The sequence below is a fragment of the Mus caroli genome, chromosome 19 (genome assembly GCF_900094665.2).
Source record: "Mus caroli chromosome 19, CAROLI_EIJ_v1.1, whole genome shotgun sequence".
In the NCBI taxonomy this organism is placed as follows: Eukaryota; Metazoa; Chordata; class Mammalia; order Rodentia; family Muridae; genus Mus; species Mus caroli.
The window spans coordinates 51215710-51225560 of NC_034588.1; the positions used below are offsets into that span (position 1 = coordinate 51215710).

Sequence of the window (9851 nt, forward strand, 5' to 3'; positions counted from 1 at the left end):
TACTGCTTCACAAACACATGCAGCGAGCCTTGATTGCTGACTAGTCCCTGCTCTCACATCAGCAGCTTCAAGATCTCACTTCACAGTCTTAGGGTCAGTATGAGCAGCAAACACCTCCAGGTCTTTGCAAAGGTACAGGAAATCCTTGTCTAGGCTACCAAGATGGCTGGGATAGAGCAGATTAAACAGGTTTCAATCAACAGATAGAGTAGATTTCTGGAATGGAGCATTTACCCACTCACAAACTAGACTCAACCACTTCTCCACCTCAAGAGCCTTCTTCTCTATAGGCATCTTAGTATAGAAGCTAAAGAGCTTTGTAAAGTGTCTTTGCCCAACCTTATAGAGGTCTAGGTGATGCCTAGGATTGGGGCCTGGATGGAACAGACTCCAGGGGCTCTGAAGATAAGACTTCAAATCCAGATGATGAGGACTGCTCAAGTAACTAATGTAGTGGCTTGGTCTAGAGTAAGTTCTGCGTGTAGAAGGCAAATTCTGGATTTGTTGGCCTGTCAGAAGTATCCTCCTTCCCTGAAGATCATTCTTGCTTCTTGCCTTCCAGGTCCTCCTGGGATTCCACGGCTTCTCTTATAAGGTTCCAGAGGCTAAGGCTGAAGCTTCAAGAAGGGTAAAGTCTTGAAGCAAATTCTGTTCCTACTGTTTTGCAGCCTGGTCCCAGTGCATTGTGTCCTGTGATCCACAACTCTTTCGGCACCTTCATCCCCCGTGTTACAAGGGTTGGTTGGGCAGAGAGTGGTATGCACTAAGGGAGCAGCCAACCAAGTTCAATGAGAATGGCTGGGCATCTTCTAACACTACATCAGTTGGAAGAGTAGCAACAGGGATTTTTATGGTTGTCACCTGGAAGAACTGAGGTCAAAGAATTATCTTTCAGATCCTACAAAAGAGCAAGTATATCCACAGGTCAGCCTATGGGTTGACTATGAGCCAGAGCAGGTCTTCTCACAAACTATTGCTGAAGAAGTGGGGCAAAGCTGAAGTTGAAGGAGCTGGTCAGGGATGACCTGTCAGCATTTCCAGGTAGCTCTTGGGAAACTGGCAATGTCTGGCTCACGTCCTGCTGAAATACTGACAATTTGAGCCTTTGTTTCCTTTTGCCAGGGTCCACTATACAGAGTTGAGAGGGGCGCTAGTTCAGGAAGTTGCAGCTCTGGGCTACCCTGACTGCTTTCCTGTCTGGGGGACCCAATCACATTTGATGTTTGTACTAGCTTCATCACTGAGTTGGACATCTTGATGGAAGATTCTGGGCTGTTAGTAAGATATTCTTCAGCAGAGTCCAGGGTATCTGCTCCTCCAGGTGCCCATGGGCTTGAACATGAATCAATCTGCTAACTAACCTAGCTCCACGGAAACACCTTCTGGCAGTAGTCTACCCTGCCTCCTAGAAGAAGGTGTTTGAAACTGAGTTCATGGTGCACCAGTCTGAGCATTCCAGGTCCACCAATCTGCTGTATCCAGGTGTGGCAAGAACATGTATATTGTCTGACCACTGTTGGGAATTGTAGCAGTCTGCCATGCTTAGGGTGTTTCTGATAAGCATTTCCTAGATGGGAAACCGAAGGTTTCTCAGTGGAGAAGGATAGTTAGAAAGGCCCCCAGAGATCTCTGGTTAATGGTTACCTCTGGGTTCATTTTTATCAGGGGATATTTCAAAGATGTATTTTGCCTATGCTGTTTACTGCATAAGTTCTGTGTTTCTTGGATCTGAACAGCCAAGGGCATCTGGTCTTAAAATCTCCATCTTTACCCCAGCATGACGCTTCCTGTCTGCTCAGCTGCCTGTCTTCTGCATTCACCTCAGCCTGCTGTCTTTCAAGCTGTGGGCAAATAGAGCCAAGGAGATATACCCATCCATTCTGAGACTCAGAATCCTCTGCAGAAGGAAATCCTGAGAGAGGTAAACTCCCAAGTCAGTGTTTTACCTTTAGAAAAGTAGACACAGCCAGAGCCATGTTCTTCATCTACCAGTTTGGGACTTGGTCATCACGAAAATCCTTAAATCAGGCACAGAGCTGGTCATGCTGCACAGGTGCTGACCTAGGTTACTTCTAAATGTTCCTCGGCAAGAACAACTTAATACCACTGTAGGAAGCTACATATGGAAGAATGCAGAACCAGGAACAGGACATCAGTTAGCTTAGGCAAGCACTACAAACAAACACAACCAAAATCCATACTCAAATCCTTCAGGACTGAGTCAAGGAAGAGTCCTAAGTATAGCAGAAGAAAAGACAGGCTTGGGTACACAGTTTCCTGGGTTTAGTTCAGTCTCTTGGCTTAGACCTCGGAGTTCTGGAATATATCCATTTTCAACAGAAGTTCGAGATGTGCCAGACTGTGGGTCTGGCTGAGCTCTCATGGGTAATTAATTTCCCAGGTAGAAGAATTCTTTATTAATTTCTAAGGTAGAAGGACAAGGCATCCAAGTTTTCTTTCTCTCAAGAATCCCTTACTTTTAACCAGCCGTTCCAAGAGATAATTACCTCCATTCACGGGTATAAAGGACAGAACGGCAGATAGCAGTGTCCTAAAAAGTGTGATGTATAAGCGTTTGTGTTGCTTTATTTTAGAATGACTGTGTGTCCCTATGGTTGACCCGATTCTTGGTGCACCTTGAGAAAATGTCACTTTTCAGGAGACCTGTTCAGGAGCCTCCTCTCTCTTGGTGTTCTGTGGTTTTGATTCTTTCCTAACTTAGTTATTTCTGTAGAGGAGACATTGCATGGGACAGTACACAGTCAGCTGACCATGGGGCTCTATAAAACAGTCCTCTCTAGACTTAGGACAATCCAGTGAGGCATGCTTGCTCCTGAGTTTAAAAGCTCTTATGTCAGGGCAATCAAGAGAGAACACTGAGTTTTAAGGGGTTCCTAATAAACAAACCCAGCTTTCTTGACAAGCAAATCTGTTGTTCTGTTTGGCAAGTGTCGATAGCAAAATGCATGAAATGGAAGGTCAAAATGAAAGCCATCTCTATCATGTAAGTACTCACATGGTAACTTATTAATAACACGAGACAAAGAGGACTTTAGCCATTTACCCTAGAAAGGCAAGCTTTGTCCCAAAGCCGATGTTCACTCAGGGGAAGCATTGGCAGTGTTCCTCATTATGGCGATTTGGTGTGATAAACAGTATTATCTAAGGGGCAAGCAGCAGGCTAAAAGCCTTTCAAGAGCGTTACAAAGCTAATCTTTACTAGATTTGTCATAAACAAAGCATTCAACATTCATGCAAGGAGCGAGGATCCATTCTGGGCAATGAGCCACTGTCCCCCTCCCAGACAGTGCAATCAAACAGAAAGTCAATGCAATCAAACTCGTCAGCAAACAGAACCAAAGACTCTGGAACTGATTCAGTCGACATCATGGATGTGTTTATTAGACTTCTTGTGAGGTAGCAACCAGAGTCTCCTTAAGGGAATGAAAGAAGAAAGCTGACCAACAAAAACAAACACTTCTCTAATATTCTAAGTAACTGCTCATTTCTGCTTCTGTCTGCCATGGATTGCAATAAACTATCATGGATCAACAATTTTCCCTTCAGGAGAGCAGCCTAGGATGCAAAGGGTCTCTGAGTTCTATTTCAGAGGGGCCCTAGAAATTAGAATCCATTTTCAAACATTGTCTTTTACAACTCTAGCTTCCTAGAGGAATGCCATTCTAGGTGGTGAACCACCCTACTTGTAAAAAGGGCCTTGATCCATGTGACTAAGAGAAAGACTTCCATTCTAGCTTCAATGACCATGTGTCCCTGCCTCCTTCCCCTCCCCACCCTGCCACCTCAAGTCAACATGTACCTATTTCCTGGCTTTTGTCTCATCTTTTCTCTAAGTTGTAACATTGTTGTGAGAGGAAAAACAAGACAGATGGAGAATTTCTCCACCTAGTTTGGGCCAAAACAAATAAACAAACACACAAAACAAATCACTATTTCATTTTATATGTGCCATATTCTCTTTTGTGAATGCAGACAAGCTTTTTAACCTAGTGACAGTTTTTATGGCTTAGGAGCCTGAAAAATCTGTAAAGACTTAGCATTTTCCTATCGGAGATCAAAGCAGAAACTTCTGTGTCTGGTGATTGATGCACAAATATGGTCAAGCACAGTTGGAAATATGTCATTGGATTAATAAATATACTTGAAAAGAATATCTGGAAGCTCAGGATGGAGGTGTTCAAAACTTTGTACAAAGCACAGAAGAGACATCGCAGCCAGTGTAGTATCAGCTCTAAGAAGCTTTCTCAACAAGGAAAGTCTTTTGTCATGAGTGGCATTACTTGTGCAGCAATCAAGTTTGCCACCAGATTTATGTGTCTGATCTGTTCCTGGTACCCTCTTCCATAGCCCCCAATCTTCAAACCTCCATTCCAGCAAAACCTGTTTCCTTCCATTCCTCCCTAAACATGTTCGCATGCTCCTTCTGAGGAAGAATAGCTCGCTCCTGTTCTTGCCCCCACCACACCTCCACACCTCCTTTCCCAACCACAGCTGATAGCTTTGTAAATGCAATGCACCCCGTTGAAAATTATTTCCTGAAAGCCATGGGATTCTAACTTTCTCTTCTGCTATTTTGTGTTAGATATACTTTTACAGTGACTATGAACAGTTAGACTGGGCTTTCATTTTGAATGAGAAAGCAAAGGCAGTATGTATTTCACAGAGCATAATGATGATAATATTTGTAAGAAATATCTGTTCAATGGTAAGAATGTGGAGGAGTACACTTGAAAATATTTCCGTGTTCAGTTTGGCTTTGTGCTGTTTCCTTTCTGGTTATGAAATAGCTTAACAGTAGATAAAAACCCCAAAATTTCAAACAGTGGTTTTGTACCCAACTGAGCCTTGAAGCATCAGATAAAGGAAAGAGCGGGTCTCACTCCTATGGTTAGAAGCCAAGAAGGTTGTCCATCAGAGGAAACATACTTCCCCTTATTGCAGGGCATTGCTGCCAAGTCCTTCTCTGGGAATGGAACACAACTCCTGTCCAGATCACAGCCACGGCTATTAAATGAGTAAGCAGACATTCTGTCCTTGCAAAATCATGAACATGGAGCTGTTCTGCCCAGCCACCTGGGCATTTGAAAGCCCAAGTTATCCTTCATCTTTAGCATCTTACAAACGGGTGTTAATCCTTAATTTGGAATAAAGATGTCCTAGATAAAATTTGATGTGGAAAGTTTTGCCAGCCTTTAGAACAGCAGAGCTTCCCACCACTCGTGTCCTCTAATCTTTCTCCAAGGCACCAAAGTGCAAGCGCTATTCCAGCATTACCTGTGACTGCATCTCCTTCCCAGAGAGAAGAATAACCTTGAGACTGGACCAGATGCTTAAAAATCTTACCAACTACCTTTCAGAAACTGCTCTCCAGCACAACTATACTCATCTCTGCATTTATAAAATAACATAATGGAAAAGAGTAAGGGGAGGGGGGCAAGAAGCAGGGAAGAGCTAGGAAGAAAAGGCTCACTGGAGGCTTGCTGCAGTTACTCAGTCCTTTAAGATCCCCTTTCCTCTTGGAAGGATTAGGCAAGCCCATAAAATTGTAGCACTGTAGAAATTCATCCAAAAGGGACATCTGAAATTAAATAGGTAGCCTAGGGTGGAATTCTTGCTTCTAGCTATGTCAAGCATCTCTATCTATTCAGGAAGATGCTAGAAGCCTAGACTGAGGGCAGCAGAGAACAAACTTAAGTCATTTGAACTCTTTGCTCAAAACAAGAGGAAGATATTTATAGCCTTAAGGGTACTGGACATAAAAATGGGGATCAGAACTGATACATAGAATCTGTGCACTGAGGAAGGTGTAATTTAATATTGGTGCACTAGAGTGCCACTGAAATTTGATGACTTTACTCCCCTTGTAGGTCTGAGTTCAGACTGAAATTGGGAAGGCTCCTGCTTCTGTAAAAAGTTATTGAAAGCATGTATGCATTACTCCAACTGTATAACAAGCACTGAGTCATCACCTCTACTAGAGGACTCGGAGTTCTCAGAAAACTAGAGTCTGTCAACAACAAATAGAGGTTATAGCCTGGTGACCCGTGGAGTGACTGTTGGGAAGGTACCAAACCTTAGATATGCTAGACAAACTTTCACTGAACTACACCCCCAGCCCTAGACCCAGCACAGGTGGCATGACTTTGTAAAGCATATTGCTAGGGAACAGGGTTATCTAGACCATCTAGCTAGCAAACCCAGGATCTGCTGCCACCTCTGCCCAATGCATGGCCATGTCTAGCTTTATGTGAGTCATGGGGATTCAACTTCAAAATCACACTGGGCCCTCTTGCTTGCCTGGTGGGTGCTCATACCCAGTGAACTATTTCCTCATCTGCCTGTATGTTTAATGTTATAAGCAGATTCAAAACTTTTCTGGAGTAGCTGTTCATCACAAGCTATAATGCATCATGTTCACTAGCGTTTTGGCTTGGTAGTATCAGTACTCCTCGTTCATCTCTTCTCATAGGCACACACTGATGTCGTGGTTTTAAATCTTCATTTCCCTAACGTGTAACACTTACTGTTAAGTATCTTCTTATGTGTTTGATTGTTTTCTGTACATTGACTTTGGTAATGTGTTGTTCAAATTTTACCGTTTTAACTGTAAACTTGTGTATTTAAAAATGTTCTTAGTATAAGTTATGTACAAACAAGCAACTCGCAAACATGATCTCCCAGTCTGTAGTGCTGTCCTTCAAACTATTACAAAGATAAGCTTTCAATATTTAATGAAGTTCAACTTGTAATTTCCATTTACTTATCTTATACTTGGTAGCATGTGTCTGCCTACCCTCTTCTTGTAAAATCTTACCCTGCTGTGTATCATTTTTACAGTCATGTCTATGATGAAGTAAGTTTTGTGAAAGAGGTGAGGTCTAAGAAGAAATTACTTCAGTTAGCACAAATGGCAACAGCTGGAAAGACCTCTAGTAAGTTAACTTTCAACTTTGGCAAGAATCCATTTCCCGTGTATATGTGTATTAAAATGCCAAATTTTGTCATATATGATTTCTACTTGTCAATAAAAAATAAAACTTAGCAAATTGATTACATTTTATAGTTTTATCTTTAAAACTAGTAAAATTATCCTATTTTACTAATTAAACTTTTATACCTACATTTGGTTACTATAGCTTTATATATATATATATAGCAAGTCTTTACAAAAACATTAATGAGATTTTTCCTAACTTTATTCTTTCTTTTCAATGTAATTTTCTCTTGTCTTTAAGTCTGAATTTTAAAAGCTGCTGTACATTCTACACAGAACCACGTTAACGGTTTGTGATGTTGAGTTTGCCTCTCCACACATTTGGATTTTGGTCTTCTTTATCTGCATTTTCTCACAAGTCAAATGAAAACACTTGGTTAAAAAAAAATACTTCCAAGTGGTTCATTATCAGTATACATTGTGTTTTGCCTTTTTCATTAATTAATTATTTGGTTTATTTACATCCCAATTGTTGCCCTCCGCCCCAGTTGGCCCTCGAAGAGTTCTTTCCCCCATATCCACTCCCCTTCACCTCTAAGAGAGTGGCCCTGAACATCCCCCTACCCTGGGGCACCAAGTCTCTATAGGATCAGGCCCATCCCCTCCTACTGAGGACAGACAGGGCAGCCCTCTACTACATATGTTCCAGGGGCCTTGGGGTTGTGCTTGTGTGAATTTTGATTGGTGGCTTAGTCTCTGGGAGCTCCCAGGGCCCAGGTGAGTTGACACTGTTACTCTTCCTATGGGGTTGCTATCCCCTTCAGTTCCTTCAATCCTTCCCCTAATTCTTCCAAAAGAGTCTCACATCTGAGTGCCAATTCTAAAATTGTTCTTGTTTGTTTATACATCTTCCACATGGATACACACAGCATGGCTGATTAGTGGAAGTTTTATTCCTTCTTATCCAATCACTTTTCTTCTTTACTTATTACATTGGCAAGCATTTCTAGTCTGATGGTCATATAAGCATTTCTTCCCTTTATAGGCTACTTCTGTAGCCCATAAAATTGAGCAGTATGTCTTTGTGGCTTCCTCCTATTCAAAGTCATGGGAAATCCTGGCCCCATAAATTTGTTTTAATCACTTCTAGGTGATTTTATGGCAGTGAACTGCTTCCATGTGAAGGCCATTACTTTCAGCTCTAACCCAAGGTCATCTCTACTTGCTAGATACTGGAAAAAATAGGTCAGTTGGACCAGCTCAATTTCTGAGGTCACTGTCCACTTCTTACTACACTATGCCCAAAAGTCTCCTTGAGAGAGAGAGTCCTGAAAGGAAAAGGAATAGCTGGTTCATTCTTGTAACTCTTTCATTTCTGAGACAGGAAGAAGGATCCATTTGTCAACACCTCTCCCCACATAAGAGAAAATCACTCTAGTGACTCAAGAGGCACCAGCCAACTCCTGGAAGCTTCTCTTCCTGCAGTCAGTGTGCTTGCTTCCTTATCATTCCCTGACAAGAAACTAATTAGAAATGATGCTATTCCTGAAGGACTGCCCGAGTCTTCCTAACTGATGAGGTGATAAATCCTCTGCACCATGGTGAAACACAGAGTGATAAAAGTTCTTTGCAGGAAGATGTGAGGAGAAATTGTAAATGAGCGGCTGCATTCTGCAGCAGCATGCAGCATGTGATAAACACAAAATTCTAGGGGGCTTTGTAGAACTGAAATGAGGAGCAACGGAAACTCAAGCCCTCCTACACTTATACTTTATAAACTTAATATTAGGCTATCAAACCAACAAAGGCCTGAGTAAGAAGGAAGGAGAGTATTTTTTATTGCTTATAGTGCTGGAGATAGGACCCAAATCCTTGTATGTGTTCAGTGAGCATTCTACCCCTGAGCTGCTATATCTCTCAAATATTATATATATTAATATATACATAGTAATATATAAATATGATATATATAATTTTAACATTTATTTCTATTAAGTTTATTATTGGACAATTTCATACATGTGTAAGATGCATTCTGACTTCTCCCTGCTCCTGACCCTCTGCATCTTTCTCACATCTCTATCAATACCTTCCCTTCCTAATAGTCTTTTGGCCAGATTCACAGCTTTGGGTTTTGTTTCATGATCCATTTTGCAAGTCAGATCCAATTGTGTGAACAATAGATTGGAACTACCCTTGGAAGCTTGTTGGATCAACAACAGGTTCATTACCTAATGCAATGACTCCTTCTCTTAGTAAGTCAGTTGATAGCAAATTATTTTTCTTGTACCTGGTCTTTGCTACTTTGTGGATTCCTCTCTTTCCCAACCTTTGTCTCCAAGTTCCACCTCTATCAGTAGATAGGAGAAAAATAAGAATAGAGGAGAGAGAGGAGGGAGAGAGAGAGAAAGAGAGAGAGAGAGAGAGAGAGAGAGAGAGAGAGAGAGAGAGAGAGAGAGATCTTGAACATGACCACTACCAAACCAAACTTACCCTCCTGAATGACCAACAACCACCCACCCCAACTCTTGGCATCCTAGCACTTATATACCCCCTGAGAAACTCTGTAATTCCAAATGTCGTACTATTGCAGAAACTCTCTGTAGCTGGTAAAAGCATGCTTCTGCTAGAGCATGAGGCAAAACATAGTCACATGCTATGGACAATTTGAAGCAGCCACACATCCCTACATCTGGGATTAAAATGAAACATATTCTTATAATATTTGTGTGTGTGTGTGTGTTAAGAAACCAAAATTCTGAGCCAGGCGTGGTAGCACACACCTTTAATCCCAGCACTCGGGAGGCAGAGGCAGAAGGATTTCTGAGTTCGAGGCCAGCCTGGTCTACAAAGTGAGTTCCAGGACAGCCAGGGCTATACAGAGAAACCCTGTCTC

At 41.9% G+C, this 9851-nt stretch overlaps 1 pseudogene; it reads right to left on the bottom strand.

Annotated features, from left to right (window-relative positions):
- Positions 1 to 605: 605 nt before the first annotated feature.
- The window catches only part of LOC110285336, a 31684-nt pseudogene continuing 22438 nt past the window's right edge, over positions 606 to 9851 (bottom strand).